Genomic DNA, 21,792 nt, shown 5'->3' with positions numbered 1-21,792 from the left:
ATTGTAGCATTCCCTAGAGTCTTTTCGACAGCTCCTAACTACTCTGATTCCATTTGGAGTTGGGAATTTCACTACCTAGCACCGCACTAAGGTGATTGCATTCAGGTCGTCTAGTAGCGGGCTTCCTGGGATGACATTATAGGTGGTTGGGTAATCAACCACTAAGAATTCTACCATTACCATCATTATTTGAGGCTTTTCCCCAAGGGTTACTGGCACCTCCATTATTCCTTTGGGGACCAAGTTGTCTCTGGTGAATCCCTATAGTGGTGACAGACACGGTTTCAAATCTTGCTCGATGAACATCATTTCACGGAAGGCTCCCAAAAAGATAATGTTAGTTGCACTGCCATCGTCGACTATTACCCTGACGACTCTAGCATTGCCTATCCTCACTGCGATTACAGTCTCGCAAAGGTACTGAAGATGGTAATTTCGGTTGCAAATAATACATCAAATTCAAGCGTTCTTGGTGGAAGAGCAAAAGATTGTGAAGAAGATTTTGAAGATCCAAAAAGCAAGGGAAAAGAAAGCTTCAAGGAGCTAGAAAGTGGGAGAATGAAAGCAAAATTTTCTGGATTTTAAGAAATGAATGAGAAACTGGAAACGTTGTTTTGTTTGTATTGAATTCCATATTTTTATTGGGTTTGAATTGACAAAATTTCTTATATATATATGCACTGTAATTTTACACTCTGGATTCTTATTTAAGTAAATTGGTAATGCTAATACTTAGTTTTATTTGGGGTTAAATTGACAAATTATCTAGGACAAATTGATAATTTTAAAAATCAAACGGTGATTTAAGACATTATATTTAATAAAAAATTAGAGGGATAAATTGGTAGGCATATCAATAATTTCATATTTAAAGAGGGTATATTAGTAATTGACTATGTTGACATGACATAAAAAAAATAATAATAAGAAGTCAAATAATAAAGGGTACTTTCGTCTTTACAGTCAAATATTAATAGATTTTTCTAGCAGAGCATAACGGTGGGTGGGAAAGTGTCATTTTGAAACTTAACGGGTGGGAAAGTGTCATTTCACCAAACCTTGGGTGGGAAAATGTCATTCTCCCTGATTAAAATTATCTCATAAAATTTGTGGTTCATAGGATTAACATAAAAACAAAGAGGAGAAATGGAAAATTTAATCAATTAAAAACAAACGAATGTTAAATAAAGACATAATGATCCATCCACTACCATTGAATAAGAGAAATTAATTGAAAGAATTAGCATGTCAAAACATTGAGAGAAAAATTCAAGATTCCGTCTAATATTTCATTAATTCTCTCGCAGAATATGATGCATTGAAAAATTAGAATAGAAAAGTCTTATAGCTACAAAAATTTTCTCTCTTCTAAAAAGTAAAGAACAATATCCCTTGAATTTTTAATATATCACATTCGATTATGTGAAATATCGATTTTGGTATATTTAAAAGTTTGAAGAACAAATAAATTTATATATCATTGTAAATTAAATACAAAGTTCAATAGCATGATTAATTTAAATCTTATAATTTTATTAAAAAAAATCGATCAAATGATGTTATTATATATAGCTTAATCATTTCAAGTATAGAAGTATAAGAATTTCGTTAAAAAAATCATTCATGTGTGATCATAAGAACGTAAATGATGAACCCCAATCACAGAATGCCTTGTGATCTCACTTTTGCCTTATCAAAGACAACTCAATGAACTTGCTAATTCACATTCAAGAGATCCCAAAGGAGAAGAAGCAGTACTGGCTCATACAATATATCCTATTGCAGTAGCTCAACAATTTAACTTAATCACTCAGAAACATTAATAAAACACTCCATAAAATCACTTTTAGGCCAGTCAGTATAACCCTAACCCTTATCGCTCTTCAAACTCAAAGAACCTTAAAAAGTAAATAAAAAATAATCAATTACTATAACCCCTCTAGAACTTGCAACAAGTTAAAAAAAATGCTTGAGAAAAAAAAAATCTTATGATCTGCCAAAAGTACACCAAATTATCCTTTGTGAAACCCTATAGAGTCTAAAATGAAAACGACCATAGTCCCTCATTTCATGAGAGAGAGAGATCCAAACCCTAAATGAACAAACCAATCACAATAACCTTAATTTTACTAACAAAAAAACACAAGTATGCTACCTTTACCGTCAAATACAATAATGAGAAAACCAAAGCCTGATCACATAAAATAAAGAATATAATGAATTCATATGAGTCCATTCAGAAAACCCTCTAAGAAAAGCATGAATTGTGAGAAAAGAAGATGTTTGGATTCCAATAGAGAGAAATACAACTGATTATATATATATAAACTCATTGACAACAATTACATTAAGATATGAAAACCTTTATTATTATATTTTAGAAAATTGGAACCTGCAACCAAATTTGAGCCTAGAGCTCTTTAGGGCAATGCAAAGAAATTTGAACCTCAAGCTCTTTAGGGAGGCTACATGGTCGGGTACATAAGCAAGAACTTTATTGAACAAGATAACAGGCTTCTTCAGTTTGATCTTATACTTGAACTCTCCATTGGGTCCATCTTTTTCCTTGAAAAATTGCATATTAAACCCTCTTCTGAGTTGTTTCTCCCCGGAAAATTTGGCCCAACCAGCCAAAAGAACAGATTCTTTTGTAGTGTCCGTTGCGGATGATTAAGTGAAAGCTCCAGACTTTCCCTTCTTCACATTCTACCTCAAGGTCTTTAGCATTATGACCTTGTGGAATAGGATCAAGATAAGCGAGACAACTTGTTTCCATCGCCAGTTTCTTAATAACATTATGACCTTGTGGAATAGGTCTTTAGCTTTGAGATTCAGATCCCCATTTTGTTCGTCTTCAATCTCTCAAAACCCATCTTCGAAAGTTAATGTTTTATTTTTGTTAGCTCACTTACACAACCTCATATCTTCAAGCTCCAAAAATGAAGTTTTGTATTCTTTCAAAAAACCCCTTGAATGATCCTTACTTGCTAAATTCCTCGAAGAAAATTGTCCATCAGGTAGCTTTACTTTGAATGAAGCATTGTACTTTTTTTATTACATGATTAATTCGAAACCCCTTTCCCCAATTTCATCATTCACTACTTTGTTTATTGCACTAGCTAAGAAGAAGCATCATTATGAAGTGATAGTGCCAAAAACCCGAGAAAAAGAAGACATAGACACGGCTATGGCAGATACTAACAAAAACGCAGAAGCAACAGAGCCCAACTCTCCAGACTCGAGAGAGTCAAATGACTCGGACTTAGACTCAGACTTAGAAGATGAAGATGAAGCACAGCAAAAATTATCGAGTCCCAGCTCGCCAATGAGCCCTCTAACTATAGAGTCCATGTTAAAGTACGTTTTTATATCAATTTGAATATGAACTTCAATACCCAGTTCTTGGATTTTTTTTTTTTTTTTTTAAGAAATAACATTGTTTTGCTTGTTTATTGTTTTTGTTGGTGGTTTTAGTACATAAGGGTTTTGAGGAAGATGGGTGAGATTGAGAAGCTGAGACAAACAAGAGAAGCTATGAATGAGATTTTTTCCATTGACTCCTATTATGTGGCAAGAGTGGGCTCGAGATGAAGCTTCTATTTCAACTGGGTATGTTTTAGTTTTTGCATTTTGNCATGGTAGGGTACATAAGCAAGAACTTTATTGAACAAGATAACAGGCTTCTTCAGTTTGATCTTATACTTGAACTCTCCGTTGGGTCCATCTTTTTCCTTGAAAAATTGCACCTTGAACCCTCTTCCGAGTTGCTTCTCCCTGGCAAATTTGGCCCAACCAGCCAAAAGAACAGGTTTTTTGTAGCGTCCGTTGCAGATGATTAAGCGAAAGCTCCAGACTTTCCCTTCTTCACATTTTACCTCAAGGTCTTTAGCATTATGACCTTGTGGAATAGGATTAAGATAAGTGAGACAACTTGTTTCCATCGCCAGTTTCTTAATAGCATTATGACCTTGTGGAATAGGTCTTTAGCTTTGAGATTCAGATCCCTATTTCGTTCGTCTTCAATCTCTCAAAACCCATCGTCCATTAGGTAGCATTACTCTGAATAAAGCATTGTACTTTTTTTATTACATGATTAATTCGAAATCCCTTTCTCCAATTTCATCATTCACTACTTTTCTTTATTGCACTAGCTAAGAAGAAGCATTATTATGAAGTGATAGCACCAAAAACCCAAGAAGAAGAAGACATAGACACTACTATGGCGGATACTAACAAAAACGTAGAAGCAATAAAGCTCAACTCTCCAGACTCGAGAGAGTCAAGTGACTCGAACTCGGACTCAGACTTAGAAGATGAAGCACAGTAAAAATTATCGAGTCCCAGCTCGCCAATGAGCCCTCTAACTATGAAGTCCATGTTAAAGTACGTTTTTATATCAATTTGAATATGAACTTCAATACCCAATTCTTGGATTTTTGTTTTTAGTAATAACATTGTTTTGCTTGTTTATTGTTTTTGTTGGTGGTTTTGGTACATAAGGATTTTGAGGAAGATGGGCGAGATTGAGAAGTTGAGACAAGCAAGAGAAGCTATGAATGAGATTTTTTCCCTTGACTCCTATTATGTGGCAAGAGTGGGCTCGAGATGAAGCTTCTATTTCACCTGGGTATGTTTTAGTTTTTACATTTTGTGTTCTTGTTATTGGTTTCATGTTCAAATTTTGATCGCTTAGGGTTTATGGTTAACGAGAGAAAGTATAAAGAGAAAAATTAAATGGATTCGTTTGAAAGGAGGAATTGATTATCTTTTGGGATTTAAATGGTGAAAACGATGTTGAATTCAAGTTTATGTGACTTCTATCTACTGAGCCTTAGCTCAAATGTTGGCTTAATTAAGTAAAAGAAATGAAGTTTTGAGCTTTCTTCCTTTCTATTTTTTTGTTCGTATGTTGCAACTAGGAAGTAGTGATGGTTGAGTTGAGAGGTTAGTTTTTGATAATTTGTGGCTGTCTGATATTTTGTTTGTTTATGGATTTTGAGTTCCCTCGTGTCATTGCTTTTATGGACAGCCTACTTGCCCTCTTGCAAAACTCATTTCTCTTAGTATAAGTATATTAGTTTCTCCAAAACATGAAGCTCAATGTTGAAAATCAATAAGTGTACCTCCTGATGACAGTTACCCCCAAAGCAAAAAAATAAAAAGGTGGTAAGCTAAATTTTTAAGATTTTGATCTTTTCTTGTTCTACATGACTGATACTAAAGCTTTGGGTATACTTTAAGATTTTATCGTTCTGTCTAGCTGAAGGTAGTTTCTTGCTGATTCTCTTCTTCAACTTTGCAGACCTGGGGCATTTCTGGGGATTGAGAAGATTTATGAAAGAGGGGTTTCTAATTATCTGGTAGGTTTTTGTTACCATTATGGATTTTGAATTACTTTATGCATTGATTTATGGATTAAAACATAGTGATCTTAAGAATTCTCACTTGTGGTATTTTTAGTTATTTTCCTAAAAATAATTTTCAAATAAAAAAAATTCAGCTTGCCGGATCTATGAATTTTGAATGGATGAATTTTTCCAATAAGTAATTATTAATAACATAATGGCTCATTAGTTTCATTTGTATGGTAGAGATGATTGTAGGCCTTGCAATTCAGAATGGATATCAATATTCTTACATTTGTGATGGTGTTTAAAGACACATGGTTCCTCTTTGATGCATCATCAAATTTTTCTACCAAATTGGGCAATAGGATAAAACTTTTTCAAACTTCTAGGGAGTGGAAATTGATAGAGCACCACCAATTCCATACAGGAGAAGGGATAAAAGGGGTAATTAGTGGTTAGGCTATGAGAGTTTGTTAGCTTAAGCACATGGAGATAGTGGTGAGAATATTGTGATTAGTTAGTATAAACTTGGGCAGATGAAAGGAAAGAGGGCAGAATATGTTTTAGCGGGAATTGTTGGGAGGTCTCTAGCTCCTCGATTTACTAGGCTATCATATATTTCTTTTTCGTCATCTCTTTACACTTTTCCATGAGAAGTTTGTATTTCCATTTTCAAAGTCAAATTAATATAGAAGATATCAGTATTATTCAGAAATCCATTGTTCATTGAAGTGTTTATCTGTATTGAGTGATTGAAGTTCTGGGTTTCTAACATAAATCTATTTTTTTTTAAGTGGCAATACATTTTGGAAGTTTTAATTGCATGTTGTCATCTTTTTCCCTACTTTTTGTGGAAAATTAAGTTCTTGGTACTTTCAGTCAGATTTTGCATATATGTGGAATCAGGGGATAAAAACATTAATTTCGTTCTTTGGAGTTCCTTTATCTAAGTAATTCTGTAAAATTGAATGACTAGAACTTGTTCTGATGCAGTCTGTCTCACTTTGGTGTGACTGCTTGAGATTTATGCAAGAATATGATCCATCTGTACGTGAATTTTCACCTGATGGTATTGCGAAGGCAAGAAATCTCTTCGAGCATGCTATAACTGCTGCTAGTTTGCATGTTGCTGAAGACAATAAAATATGGGAAGCATACAAGGAATTTGAGCAAGCCATTCTCCATACCATAGATGAGATCAGCATTAAGGTGAGAATTTATAATATATATATTAGAAACTTTTTAGAAAGTGTTCCTGAAGGGGGTGCATTCTATTAATCAATTTACTTGATTATTTAAAGTCTTATTCCATCCTACTGGTTTGGTATTATGGTTAATAATGCTTTTGTGGGTCTTCCTTTATATTTCCTAGAACCATGGCTCAAGTTGCATGCCCTGTTTATTTTAGAAACCTTTTTTTCTCTTTTTGTCATCTATGTATAGTTCATAAATTTTGTTCTTTCATTTCCCTATGAAGTGCTATGTACCAAGAAAAAGTATTTGTTTTCAAAATCTACATTTGAAAATTACTGCTCTTTTGTAGGAAAAAGAAAAACAGGTTCAGCGCATCCGAAGTATATTTCACCATCAATTGTCTATTCCCCTTGCTAACTTAAGGTCAATCCTTCTTTCGTACAAGTCTTGGGATGGAACTGCGGACTACTCTAGACGTTGAATCAGATGATTTAGATGGGATTCCTTCTACTATTGCCTCAGCGTACCAAAAGGCATTGGAGATGTATAAAGCTTGAGCTAATTTTGAAGAACAGATTGCAAGGCAGGATATATCTGACTCCAAAAAATTTCAACAATTCACGGTATATGGCATTGACTATCAGATATTGTTTTAGACAGCTAAATGATAATGCTGGGTTCTTACGTGATACCTTAAGAATTTAGGGTAAATGGTAACTTGATATGATATTAAAGTGTAGAGGTCATGATTTGAGTCTCCCATCTATTACATCCTGCTATATTTGGGTTGGTCTTTCTATCTGAATTTGGGCTTGGTTTATGTATGACAGGCTATTCGCAAGTGTAGAAATCGCACAAGTAATAAAGCTCGAGTAAACGAGTGTCGAATCCCAAGAGAACTACCTACCAAGTACCAAACTAGTCAATTTTGTTACTATTTGATGAAACATAATTTTAAGAATGAATTTAATGAAAAAGAAAACAAACTAAAAATTAAACAAAGGAGGAATTTTATTAATACTATGGTAAACAAATCAATATGACTAAACCTAGGGCACAGATTTCACACCAATTTAATCCTATGCATTGACAATTATTACTAACCTAATTAAGCTTATTCTAAAGGCCAAACTCCCTAATATTCTACTAACTTTCTCTCGAACAATTAGCAAATTAACCCTTAAGCAACAACCCAAAATATCTCTATGTTGGATTTAGAAGCTAAGAGACCACTAAGTTCTATGGAATTTACCAGAGCCTCACAGATCGCGGTAACCTATCTCTAGCGTTCGCTCAATCTATGGATTTATTACCTTAGACTAATCAGTTTTATCTCGTGATCTCAACCCAACCCTAAAATCATTCAACTCTCGGGCCCTTGAGAATTGAAAGCATTACCACAATAATAAAACTTAGAATTACTGCTCAATATAAAATCAACACAACAATAACTCATGCATATTCATAAATTGGGCTACATCTTAGCCCTAGAAAAGGATTTAGTTCATAATTGCAGTAATAAAAACAACCATTGTATCTCATAACATGTTCAAGAAGAAAAATAGAAAAACTTCTCTAATTGGCGAACGGAACTGCAAGAAGTCCTTTCTCTCTCTTCTCTAATCTCCCAAAAACTACTTAAAGAACCTAATTTGTAGTGCTAGGGTTTGGAGGTTACTGGAAATAATTTAAATGCTTAACCCATTCATAGTTGGACTAGGAGAATGCAATAGCCCAAACAGGCCCGTGACCCATCGCTGCTGTGATAAGAACAGTCGTTGCAGTGATCGTTCTCTCGGTTCAGGGAGTCTGTAACGTCAGAATTTGGTATAGTCACAAAACAAACTTGTATCTATCTGAATAATCTTTCCCGCCATAAGAATCGTCGAACTCTGATTTCTACAGCTCAAGTTATGACAGAAACTCGAAGCATGTTTATCTTGAAAGATTTCCAGATTTTACGTTGTATCTTCGACGCATCACACTTTCTCGTTTCAACTCCGATTCTTCACTGTTGTTCCTACTTGTCACGAATTCCATCGACATCATTATTTTTCCTTCAAATATCAGTTTGGACCTGAAAATACTCAAAATACACCTGTGATCCCATAAAAGGTATTTATGAAATAGTTAATTCAAATTCCACAAATTAAACACATTTTTCCACAAATAATCCAATTAATCACTAAAAAAATATATGCTTTCAAGCTCTTATTAATGTAACATGTGAGTTGCCTGTTACAAAGCTGAATATCATTGTTGTGCCCTTACCTTTTCAAGCTTAGCTTTTAGGTCAAGTTGTTTATCAACAAAGTGTTGTTGAAATTTCATTATAATTTCATTTCTTTGGTATTTCTGCTTCTAAATATAGTATCAGTTCATGTAAACTTTAGATCTTCTTCTTCTTCTTCTTTTCTTGAGGGTGGGGGTTGTATAAAACTTGCAATGTGGCATAGTTACCTTTTTTTTTTTTTTTTTTTTTTTTTTTTTTTTTTTCCTTCCCTTCGTTAAGTGCTAATACTATTATTTTAATTTGAAATTTTTGCAGATCTACTTGAAGTTTGAATAGTCTTTGAGATCCAACCGTGTTCAACTTTTCTATGGATGTTATTACCAGTTTCTTGTATCAAGTGATCTCTGCTTGGTTATACTCGCTATTTGGATAAAACCTTGAGGGTTTCACTCATATTTTCTCTTTTCAATTCTTTATGTTCCAAGTATTGTAACTTTAGTAATTAATCATCTCATTTTTCCTTCAGGTGGAAATATTGTGCGGGATGTTCATTCCAAGGCTAGGAAAAATTGTCCTTGGGTTGGTGATCTTTGGGTTCGATTTTTGCTTGCTTTGGAACATTGCCGTGCACCTGAAAAGAGATATCTACCTGTAAGTTTTAGTTGTTACCCTTCTTCTGTTGAGATTATGAGAGATGGTTATAAGTAGCTAAGAGCAATGAAGTTTCACAAACTTTATTGTTGGAATTTCCTCCTTTTTACAAATATAGAGGTTTACTCTTGTTTAAAAAGATTTTTAATCTTTCAAATCTTTGAGAAGTCCCTTCTATGCACTTTTTCGACCATTGAGGAGGTAAAGATATCTTTTCTCTAATTTGCAGGCTTGACTACTACTCTTTGTAACTTGTTATATTTTCATCTACGTTTTATGCATTAAAGATCTTTGTTAATTGAATCCTCTATGTTTCAGCACCTAAACTTATTCCTCACTTGAGTGGATAGCTTGAGACGAAGAATCCTTTTGCCTGGAGCAGAAGAGGATGCACTGAATTTTTCATTGAAAGGGAAACGTTTCAGGTTTGCATATGTATTGTTCATTTTTCCTTGTTAAAATTGTTTTTACTCGATGTCAAGAACTGGAGCTTCTCAAGACATTTGTAGATGCTTTATCATGGTGAATTTCAGATGAAAAAATGTTGACCTTGTAGCTAGTCTACTCTTTCAGGTTTTAGGCATAGATCTCTTACGAATGTGTATCAAATGCTTCTACCCTTAGACTCTAAGAAAGTCTTTTAATTTACTTCATTTAGTGTTCTGTTATAGTACCATTTTTTGACCATTTTATGTAGAAGTTCAGTGCATGACTCTCGATACTGCAAGATGGCTTTTGCTAATTGCTAGTTGTTACCTTTGTTAATTGTTTTGTCATGGAATAGTGTCTTTGTCTTAAGAATTCTCATTCAGCATTGGAGTTGCATGACGAAGATATCTTTATGATATGTGAATTATAAAATTGGCATGTCATATTCAACTGGTACATTGTTGTTGTATAATGGCTTTTTCAATATTGTGTTTTATAAAACAATTAGCCTGATGTCTCTTTTGTACCATCGAAATTGCAGGCCCTATATGATTGATGTATATATATACTTGAATACTTAACTGTGAAGTTTCTTCCTTTCAGCGGGCGTCTGATTACTTATCTCACCAGATGAAGAATGCAGATGTTTTGTTGCATTTGTATGCTTTTAGGCTCATTCGGACTAAATTTGGAAAAAGATCAGCTGCAACTCGGGGCTTTGGGAGAGCCTGGTTTTGCCCCATTCATCTTTTTCTCTTTCTTATCCTGTATAGTTCAATATGATTGATTTATGATTCATCTTTGTATTTTTTTGTTTCCGTATAACTTGCTTTTTGTCTGTGCCGAGTCAATGTTGGAAGCTTGTAAGGTTATATTGCTATGGAAATTGAATTGGGACATTTAAATGAAGTTAGGTCTATCTACGGACATGCTCATTAAAATATTTAGTGGACAGGTTCTTACCTTTACATTACTTGCTTTCATTATTCTAGATTGATTTATGGACAAGATTTGAATTTGAAACTTTTAAAACTGGTTTTTTTTCCTCCTTCCTTCTCATTTTTTTTTTTTTTTTGGAAAAATTGTTGCTTTTAGTAGTATACAATGTAGCTTTATTTAATCAATTGATATTTGTCATATGCAATGCAAACATTTCTTTCTTTTTCTTTTTGTTGCTGATGGAAGTTGAAACCAACAAATGGCTAAGTCAAGGTTGTTAAAATGTTGTTTATCAAGGAGGCAATTTATGAAGATCTTTTGAACTCTTAACATAGAATCATGCTTTGCAGCTGATAATTTTTAAGAGAGTAGCCTTGCATAGGTCAGCCTTGCAATAGTCACCTGTTACTCGAGGACCAGAATCACAATGGTTTAATATGTCATTTTGAATATTTTTCCAAATCATACGTAAATGTATATGACGGTATCTCTGAGGATCATGCTAGTTGAAAATTCATGACGTTTATTTTTTTAACTTCAAACTTTAGAGTTACTGATCACTCTGATGAAATTGTGGCATATATGAACCATCACATTTAAACCATAGGTAGGAGTATTTTTTGAAACATAATAGGCTGATATCTTTTTTCCACTTGGCTTATTTTTTCCACTATGTTTGAAGAAATGTTTCTTAGTTCCAGCTTTACTTTCCGAGTTTCATGTCAAAATATGCTATAGGTTAAATAAAACTTGTTGATGTAAATAATTTACATGACCTATCTAAAGTCATCTAAGTTCTCTCTTTTCTATGATCAGTTTAAGGTTTAGTTTGATAAAGTTAACCTTGTTATTTTCATCTTATCTTGATTGGCCTTACTATATTTAATCGAATTGTTCCCACCTCTGCTCCTCTCCCACTTCCCTCCCATTCATATTATATATCTCATTTATGATCTCACTACTACATCATCTAACGTTACTGACATTCTTGCTTCTTGATTTTATGATTTAAAAATATTGTTTAGGGTCCACAACTCCAAGGTGACTTTCTTCAATTGTTAGTACTGCCTTTTGGATTGTTGTAAATTATTTTCCTAAAAACAGAGTTATTCAGGACATATGCCACAACTGGTTGCGTTTGAGAGCGAATACGAGACTTTGAAGATTTTGACACGCTGCACAGAAGGTTCACATTCTTACACAGTTTTAATTTATTTGTTTTAAGTGCCAATTATCACGTATTTCTTTTTTCAGTCTTGGTGTATGATGCATTTGCATTGCTATTGAGAATTAGCATGTATAGATTTATTAAAAAACAATTTAATGTTTAACTAATGATATTTTAGCTGGTTGCGATGTCCGCCTTATCTAGTAACCATATGTGTTTGACTAAAATGTGCCACGTTAGCAGTTTTTATGTGCCTCTGTACATATTATGAACTCTTTGCTTCTCTCTTGTGAGAGCTTAAATACTACTGGTGGATCATTGCCTATCTGTTTAAATTTTTAGTTTAAGTGATAACTTAATAGAGCATTGTAGCAAGGTGGTTCACATAGTCTTGTGTTTAAATCTCTCTATGAGATTTGGGCCAGTTTAGTTTGTGATTCAAAAATAATTTTGAAAAACCAAGTTACAATTAAAAATTTTAAGTTTTATCTCTGTATTTTAAATATTTGAAATATATATTTTTATTTTAGATCTCCTTATGAGATTTAGGCCAGTTTGGTTTGTGATTCAAAAATAATTTTGAAAAACTAAGTTACAATTAAAAATTTTAAAAGTTTCATCTCAATATTTTAAATATTTGAAAATATATTTGGTATTCAAAAATTGTTTTTGAAAATAAAAACTATATAAAGACTGAGAAATGATATTTTTCTTGTTTTCTAATTTTACACTAATTTTTAGAATTATATGCAATAACATTGTCTTGAAAGCATTTCAACTTATTTTAATAAAAACATATTTTCATAAAATTCCTTATATTCCTTGTTTTCGAAAATAAAATGCTATTTAAAATTTATATCTAAAGGCTCGTATTTAGATTACAAATTTGTATTTTTATTTATATTATATTTATGGTTGTGATTGTGGGTGTCCAACGCATGAGATTGTGCTAAATTTTACGTATGGTTGTTGGATGTTTAACTATCAATTTAACCTTTTAAGTCAAGTTGTTACTTAACATTGTTAAAGATATCGCTGAATTATGATACATCTACTTAGTATTTATTGAATGTATGCAATCCTTGTTATTTTAACTCAATGTGTAAAGATGCTTGTCTTTGTTCCCTTTCTTAGGTTACACCCCGCTTGGGAGAGCTGTAATTATTTAGGTTACAGTAAGAAGCCAAATATGTTCCTGAACTAATAGATCAGAAAGAGAAGTCACATAAGAAAAGTGTTAATGGAAAGAGAAAAACATATTCGAACATGACTGACAAACAGTCTCCAGCTAAGCGGCAGAAAAATACTACCCAAAACCCAAAAAAAGTGCATGGGAAAGAAAAGGGACGAGCACAGAACTTAGCTTAAGAAAATGAAGTAGAATAAGCAAAACCCAAGTTTGAAGAGCATTCAAATGTCCAGCACATCAAAGACTCTGCCACTGGAAGAGCCAAAGGATACATTGACGTGCATTTTTATCAAACCTTAACTTCAGGGCAAGTAGAGATTCTCTCGCACTTCAGAGAGAGATTGCTTTTTATTCCTTTTTAACGTTGGACAGGCAAATACAGAGAGGTAATTCTGATGGTTTTAAATTTTTTTCAGGCAACTTCTGAAGATCTGAAAAAATTCTTTAGCGATGTTGGTGGGGTTGAATCTGTTTGAATTCTGCAGGACAAGTTCACTGGAAAGTCAAGGGTATGACTCTGTTTCTCTCATTCATTATTTGTCAATGTTCTTTGTGCTTTATGCTTTAAATGAAAAAGGGGAAGCTATCCACTGGACCTTCCATGTGCACATCGGTCTTAGAGTCAAATCCTTATTTAACATTGTCTGACCTTTAAACTTCAACATATGTATGCATAATGTGGACTATACCACAGAAATTAGCCCTACGAAACTAATTTTAATGCTTTAGGGAGATCAACATGGCTGATGCTTTAGGGAGATAGAAACTGCTAATTGTAGTCCATTGTCTTTGATCAAATTTCTCAAGGGTGCTCACTGAAACTTCAATTTTATTTCTTCTTTTCATTCAGTCAATAAATCATTTAGTTCTTACGCTTTTGGTTTTAACATGAGTGTACTTTCAAGAGATGATTATGCAGTCTCAAATAAACCTACAGAAGGGTTGAATTCCATAATTATGGTAAAATTGCTTAATTTTCTAAGTATAAAGAGTCTAACTATCTAAGAGCATATTTTTTTCATTTTGATAGCAAGTGATATGCTTAGGAGACTCAACCATAGTCCCATACAGATTTACCCATATTCCAGCTTGCCTTCAACTGTAGGGCATATGTCTTGGACTGTTGCATACTAATCTATAATATACTCTAATCGATTTTGAAGGGCCTGGCATATGTGGATTTTGCCGATGATGCACACCTTGCTACAGCTATAGGAAAGAACAAACAAATGTTTCTTGGGAAGAAGATAAGCATTGCAAGATAAAATCAGAAGCAAAAGAGAAAGGATTCTGCTAGTCATGGGGCCTCTGGAGAACATGGTAGGCTAAGTGGAATTATGTTTTATCTTTGTTATTACTTGTGTGTGTTTGTTTGTGTCCAATGCAGTCTATAGACGTTTGTTATTACTTCTACATTTCATTTTCTTACTGCTTTGGGTTAAATGGCAGCACAAAGTAGTAATCAGACTTTCAAGGAGTCTAAAGCGCCACACTCTGCAGCTAATAAACGTAGTGATAACATTCAGCTGAGAGGGAGGAACACATTTGCAATGCCAAGGAACGTCAGACCACTTGGTGTCCCCTCTACAAATTCAAAAGCCGGGGAAGTGGAAGATGGAAAGCCAAAGTCAAATAATGAGTTCAGAGAAATGATCCTTAAGAAGTGAGGTTTGTTCCTGAGGTTACATGTTACATGTTAACTAGAATAGCACAGTAATTGACAAACTTCTCTTTCTTATAAAAAAACATAAGGTTTTGCCTTAATATGTTTCTATAAACCCAATTATGACCAACAATACCTTCTATAAATATGTTGTCTCTGCTCATGTGACTAAACAGTGGAGAAAAACACTTATCTATAAATATGCAAAAACTTCTGGCATTTGCAGGGTTTTGCAGGAAGCCAAAGAAGCACTAAAACCAAAATTTTACTCATTTTCTAAGTTGCAGAAAGGTTTGCCCCATGGATGGATACGTATCAGACAAAGTACTGAGCTCACTTGCTTTAGATTTTTTTTTTTTTTTCTTATAAAAGGCATAAGGTTTTGCCTTAATAAGTTTCTATAAACAGAATTATGACAAACGATACCTGTTTGAGGACGAAAAATATATATCAGTACCCTTCTTGTAAATTTTATTCTAGATATGTCAAGTTTATACCCATTTTCCTATTTGTCATAGATGAGAATCCTAATGCAGAAAGATGGAACACTAGAGCACTATTGAGTTTGTGTATTGAAATAGCAATGGCCTTGCATCTCATGCTTGTGGAAAATGTGAAAAAATGTCTTTGGTCTGGAAAATGTTTGAGGAAGAATATGAAGAATATCATCTGTATGCTCGCCCGATTAAAATTCCGCACACATATATTCATTTTTATTGCCTGTTTTGAATGAATATCCATATCTCATATGATTATGTTTGTTTCACTTAGACTCTTCATGATTCTATTGGATGCTTTCATAAAATTTCTCGTAGAATCGAGAATGAGGTTTTTGCTTTGTACATGTTAGATCATGAATTAGTACCAATCTTCAAAAAAGATCTAATTGTTTCACTTTCTATTTTCGGAATGGAATATTTACATAATCCCCATGAATAGGATTAAACGTTGTTCCATGGTATAGTGCACATTGCGGATAAGCTAATGTAGAACATTACAATAGTATCATAAAGTGTTAAGGACATCAAGTCAACTTCTTTCAAGCTTACAACAAAAATCACACACAACAGATATTAAAGTACAGGTCATGATTTGAATCTCTCGTGTATTACATCATGCTATATTTGGGTTGGTCTTTCTGCCTAAATTTGGGCTTGGTTTATGTAACAAGTGAAGATGCCTCTTACAGAGCTTAATACCTTTTTCAGCTTAAGCTTTTAGGTCAAGTTGTTTATCAACAAAATTGTTGTTGAAATTTAGTTATAATTTCAATTTCTTATGGTCTTTCTTGTTTTTAATATAAGTAATCAGTTTATGCATACTTAAAGTTAAATGTTTCGCACTTAAATAATATTTTTATAAATTAATAGTAATCATTTTGATTAAGCATTATTGAAGTTATAAAAGTAGTTGTGTTCTCGATTGACGTAAGAAAATTTTAATCAATAAGCAAACACTGATTATAAATATTTAACATTAAAATTCATGAATTCCCTTGACATTAACTTGGCTTGTATGAGCATCATGATTAAACATTATTAAAATTATCTCATAAGATTTTTGGTTCATAAAAACAAAGAGGAGAAGATGGAAAATTTAATCAATAAAAAACAAACGAATGTTAAATAAATACATATTGATACATCCTCTACCATTGAATAAGATAAATTAATTGAAAGAATTAGCATGTCAAAACATTGAGAGAAAAGTTCAAGATTCTATCTCATATTTCATTAATTCTCTTGCAAAATATGATGCGTTGAAAAATTAGAATAGAAAAGTCTTATAGCTATAAAATGCTTCTCTCTTCTAATTGATTCCATCTATTATTGGAAGTATAGTCTCTAATGAACTTCAAATCCGACTTCACTGCCTCGTGGCGCACCTCTAATAATAGTCTCTAATAAACAATATAAAAACTAATCTTATAAATGAAGAAGTTTTAACTAGAAAGGAATGGACCTAATGTTGTTTGCTACAATACTTTAATCAGATGGTATTGCAAGAATAAAGAAGTCAACAAAGTTCTTAGTCTTTATCAAGAGAAGACTTTAGAAGGAATTAGGCCTAACGTGATTATAAATAACAATTTGTTAACTTGCCTTTTTCTTAAACCTAATGTAAAAGATGCATAGAAATTAGTTGGTGAGATGCAACTTAATGGTTTTACCTTATTCTTGGACACATAGCATTTTCATTGATGAACTTTGCAAGAATGGATGTGTTTCAGAAGAAGTGGAAATGTTTCATACTTTAGTAAATAATATCGATTTTGGTATATTTAAAAGTTTGAAGAACAAATAAATTTATATATCATTGTAAATTAAATACAAAGTTCAATAGCATGATTTATTTAAATCTTATAATTTTATTAAAAAAAAAGGTAAAATTGAATACTTATATAAATTGGTTTGTTTGATCAACTGGATAATTTTGGATTTAGTAGAAAACCACCTCAAACGGAAAAACACCTGAAGGTGGATATATATTTTTAACCTTCAAGTGAACAATTTTCTAAATCATAAAGGTGGTTTGAATATGATAGATCGATACTTGAGATAAGTTTGCAATTTTGAAAACCTTAAAGGTTGTTTGTGAAATTTGTTAAAACATTTCTCTTTAATGCATTTGCCTTTTGCAATGACCTTACTTCGGAAAAAACGACCCACAAAAACACTCTTCATACATGGCTTTGAGATTCAGATCCCCATTTCTTTCGTCTTCAATCTCTCAAAACCCATTTCGAAAGTTAATTTTTTATTTTTGTTAGCTCACTTCCACAACCTCACATTTTCAATCTCCAAAATAAAGTTTCGTATTCTTTCAAAAAGCCCTTTGAACGATCCTCACTTGCTAAATTCCTTGAAGAAAATTGCCGATCAGGTAGCTTTACTCTGAATGAAGCATTGTACTTTTTTTATTACATGGTTAATATGAAACCCATTTCTGCAATTTCATCATTCACTACTTTGTTTAGTGCACTAGCTAAGAAGAAGCATTATTATGAAGTGATTTTGCTTTATAAGCTGTTGAATTCAACTGGGCTGTCTCCAGATTTTATATCTTTGAATATTTTGATGAATTGCTTATGTAATATTGAAAGGGTTTCTGTTGGTTATGCGGTTTTTGGAGCGATTTTGAAGTTGGGTTTTAGCCCAAATACCGTGACATTTACTTGTTTGATTAAAGGTCTGTGTGTAGAGTGAAAGATTATGGAATCAATGGAATTGTTTAAGAAAATGATTGTTGTTGGTTGTAGGCCTAATGTGATCACTTGCAACACTTTGATTGGTGGATTGTGTAAAACAGAGAAAATTAGTGTTGCCATTAAGTTGCTTGAAGAGATGGTCAATGGGAATAAAGAATTTGGTGTTATTTGTAGGCCAAATGTTGTTACTTATAGTATTATAATTGATGGTCTTTGTAAGGCTGGATTGGTTGAGAAGGCTAGACAACTATTGTTGGAACATATGATTCAGAGAGGTGTGGTTCCTAACATTTATACCTATAACATTTTGATAAACAGTTATTGCTTGGTAGATAGAATTGGTGATGCAAGGAAGTTGTTTGATTCTATAACTAGAAAGGGGTGTAGACCTGATGTTGTTTGCTACAATACTGTGATAAATTGGTATTGCAAGAATAAAGAAGTCAATGAAGCTCTTAGTCTTTATCGAGAGATGATTTCAGAAGGAATTAGGCCTGATGTGATTACATATAACACCTTGTTAACTGGATTTTTTCTTATAGCAAAGGTGAAAGATGCACGGAATTTAGTTGGTGAGATGCGACTTAACGATGCTTTTCCTAATTCTCGGACATATAGCATTTTCATTAATGGACTTTGCAAGAACGGATGTGTTTTGGAAGCATTGGAAATGTTTAATGCTCTTGTAAATAATAAGTTTGCAGTCAGCATTGAAGGTTTGAGTTCCCTCATTGATGGATTATGTAAAACAGAGAGGTTGGGAACTGCTTGGGACCTATTTCAGAAATTTTGTCTTCATGGAAACCTGGTGCCAGACGTTGTAACATATAGCATTTTGATCAATGGGCTGTGTAAAAATGGACAACTAGAAATGGCAACTGAGTTGTTGTCATATATGGAGGAAAATGGTTGTGCTCCAAATGTAGTCACATTTACTACGCTTATGTTTGGTTTCCTCAAGAATAATGAGATACCAAAAGTTGTTGAACTCCTTCATAAGATGGTGGAGAGAAATGTGAAGCCGACTGAATGTACAATGTCCTTAGTCATGCAGTTACTAATGAAGGCCGAAAATTATAGTGAATGTTTGAACGAGCTTCCTCAATTTCCGGTCCAAAAGCGAAATTGATGTTTACGTGATAAAACTTTAGCGAGTATTAAACATTTTTTCGGAGCAGAATCCTGCAAAAGTTCATCCAGCTGCCCAAATGCTCTATATTGGTTACGGTAAGCAGAAGGTTCAGTAAACACTTTTATCTGTTCGAATTTGATAGGGATGGTGATGGGGATGATTGAGAATGATAGCTTTCCTGATCAGACATACGATACGTGATCTGTCTCTGTTGTAAGTACATGTATTGGAGGTGGCAGCATTGCAGGTTGCGTTTGGATTTGCACATGTAGTAGATCTTAAGGGTTTGAGGATTATTTTTGGTGTAAATTTCAGTAAGCAAAAGTTGTATATGAGGAATTGTGGAATGGTTCTTACTTCAACTACGACAATAATGGTAGCCGCTCAAGTTCATCTATTCAAGCTAATCAGTTTACTGGACAATGGTATGTTGCAACTGATTAACTTCATTCATTGATATTCTCAATTATCCAGGCCTGATAAATCTTGATTTATTTATAGTGTTTCACATGTTTTTGTTTCTCAATATATATTCTTTTTTAGTTCAGATCTAATAAGACTAGAACTTACCAGGTGTGTCTCTAATGTAGTTATGCACGAGCATGTGCTCTTTCAGCGATAGTTGATGAAGACAAAGCAAAAAGAGCATTAGAGAAGGTTTTTCACTAGAATATCTTAAAGAATATGGATGCAGAACAGGGGCCGGTCAATGGGATCTACCTGTTGGAACAGTTAAAATGACAACATTGCAGTCAAGAAAAATATGGTCTGGTGTTACATGTGCAGTTGCTGTAACGATGATCGTGGAGATTTGGTCGATATGGGATTTCAAATTGCCATTGAAATCTATGAAGCAGCATGGTCTGAAAATGCACTCGTGTAAGAACCCCTAAGTTTGTTTAAAGCTGTTATCTTATAGCTTAGTTAATAGGCTGTTAACTAAGGTATGAGTTTGTGTTTTTTAGATCTAAATCTATCTCAAATCTATATAGATTTCATTTCATCATCTGTTTTGTCAATTCATTTATTATTATTATTTTTTTGGTGGATGTACTATTTAACCATTTTCTAGTAGATTCTTGATGTTGTGAAATGTTGGACAAAATTCGGGTAGTTATAATGTCTAGTAGATAATATTTTTGCTCCTTAGGTGATGGAGGGGGAGAAGAATATCATAGATAGATAATATAGGGTGATAGAGAGAAATTAATAGGTTAAGAAGAGGAATCAAGAAAGGGATACCAAGGACTCAAATACTTGATCCTAAAATGTAGAAGATAAGGACTAAATACCCATTTGCATCGTTCTTTTACGTCCTGCATCGTCAGTTTACTTCCTTTAGGATAAATTTCTGTTGACTACAATTGGAAACTTTACATTCTGCATAATTTACACTGAAAAATATCTGCTCCAGAACTATTTGTTCCTGATAATTGACTGACTCGTTGTTGTTTTCTACGTAGTTATTCTTTCTAAACTCCTGAAGCTTGGACCACCATTGATTGTTTTAGAGCGCTAAATTACATGCATTCATTGGCTATATGGGCAATGAACTCTTACAAGGCCAAAACCTTGTAGGAATGGGATGAAACCAACAATAAATGAGGAATGTCTGTATAGATATCATGCAGGATTCTGTGAAGGTGCTCACCTTCTAAAGGTATCGGATGAGAAAACACTTAAAGGTTTTTCACAGTCACTCTTGTATTACACTTGCAAGAAGATGTTTCCATAATTGATTGGTTCATGCAATTTTATGTACAGTTAATGAGTTGTATTTTAAAAGAAAACATTTGAAATGCTTATGTAAATTATATTGTTCAACTATTAGTCATTCGATTCTTGTAACTATTTTCAGAATTTAGTTTCGATAGGTACCATTGTTTCCAAATTTTGCAAAAAATAAAGGTCATAACAGAGATTACAACGTTATATGCACTAGGAAGTACATTCATAACAAAAGTTCTTTATGAAGATGGGTGTATGTTTGACTGTTTAATCATTTGATATGTGCTGATCATATCTATTAATGTATCAGTTAACATTTATGATCAGTTCAGTATCAATTATTAGTTTTATAGTATCAGATCAATTTTTCGTTATACAATATTAGAACAATTATTAGTTCATGGTATCAATTCATTTATCAGTTATTAGTTGTAATGCATCAGAAATGAACTAATAAAGTAAACAGTTAATAATAGTAGTTTCAGTACTAGATACTAGACATTAAAAATACAGAATCAGAGGAAATATATAATATATCTCTAGTTTATTAATATCAGTTTATAAGAAATAAGTCAGATAATTGTACCATAATTACATAGACAATATTTTCATAAAAGTAAAGAAAAAATGTTTTACAAAATCATCTATTCATTGAGTATTTTTAGGTTAACACAGGAATTATGCTGAGTAATGATTTTCGCTCGAGGTTGGGTCCATTCACCAGCTTCATTTTGCATGTCATTCCACATGTAATGATGTATACTGCATGAGGGTTATCACCCATAGACTTATTATATGCATATTTCCATCTGAATTTATGATATGCACTATTTTGTTTTCAGAAAAAATATTTGGTAATAAAGAGTTTCTTTCAAATAAAAATATGAAACAGTATAATAAAATGAATAAT

General features: G+C 33.0%; 1 long non-coding RNA gene and 1 pseudogene across 2 annotated transcripts; both read left to right on the top strand.

Annotated features, from left to right (window-relative positions):
• Positions 1 to 3,187: 3,187 nt before the first annotated feature.
• On the top strand, positions 3,188 to 14,832 carry LOC116121442 (annotated as a pseudogene).
• Positions 14,833 to 19,375: 4,543 nt separating this feature from the next.
• LOC116121453 lies at positions 19,376 to 20,753 on the top strand. 2 transcript variants are annotated; one of them, XR_004126729.1, is made up of 3 exons: positions 19,376 to 19,579; positions 19,745 to 20,033; positions 20,618 to 20,753. It is a non-coding gene; the product is annotated as an uncharacterized LOC116121453 (long non-coding RNA). The 2 variants fall into 2 exon arrangements; XR_004126730.1 differs by having other exon boundaries at positions 19,728 to 20,033.
• Positions 20,754 to 21,792: the final 1,039 nt, after the last annotated feature.

Source organism: Pistacia vera, unplaced genomic scaffold (genome assembly GCF_008641045.1).
Source record: "Pistacia vera cultivar Batoury unplaced genomic scaffold, PisVer_v2 Contig984, whole genome shotgun sequence".
Lineage (NCBI taxonomy): Eukaryota > Viridiplantae > Streptophyta > Magnoliopsida > Sapindales > Anacardiaceae > Pistacia > Pistacia vera.
This window is presented reverse-complemented; position numbering and strand designations above follow the sequence as displayed.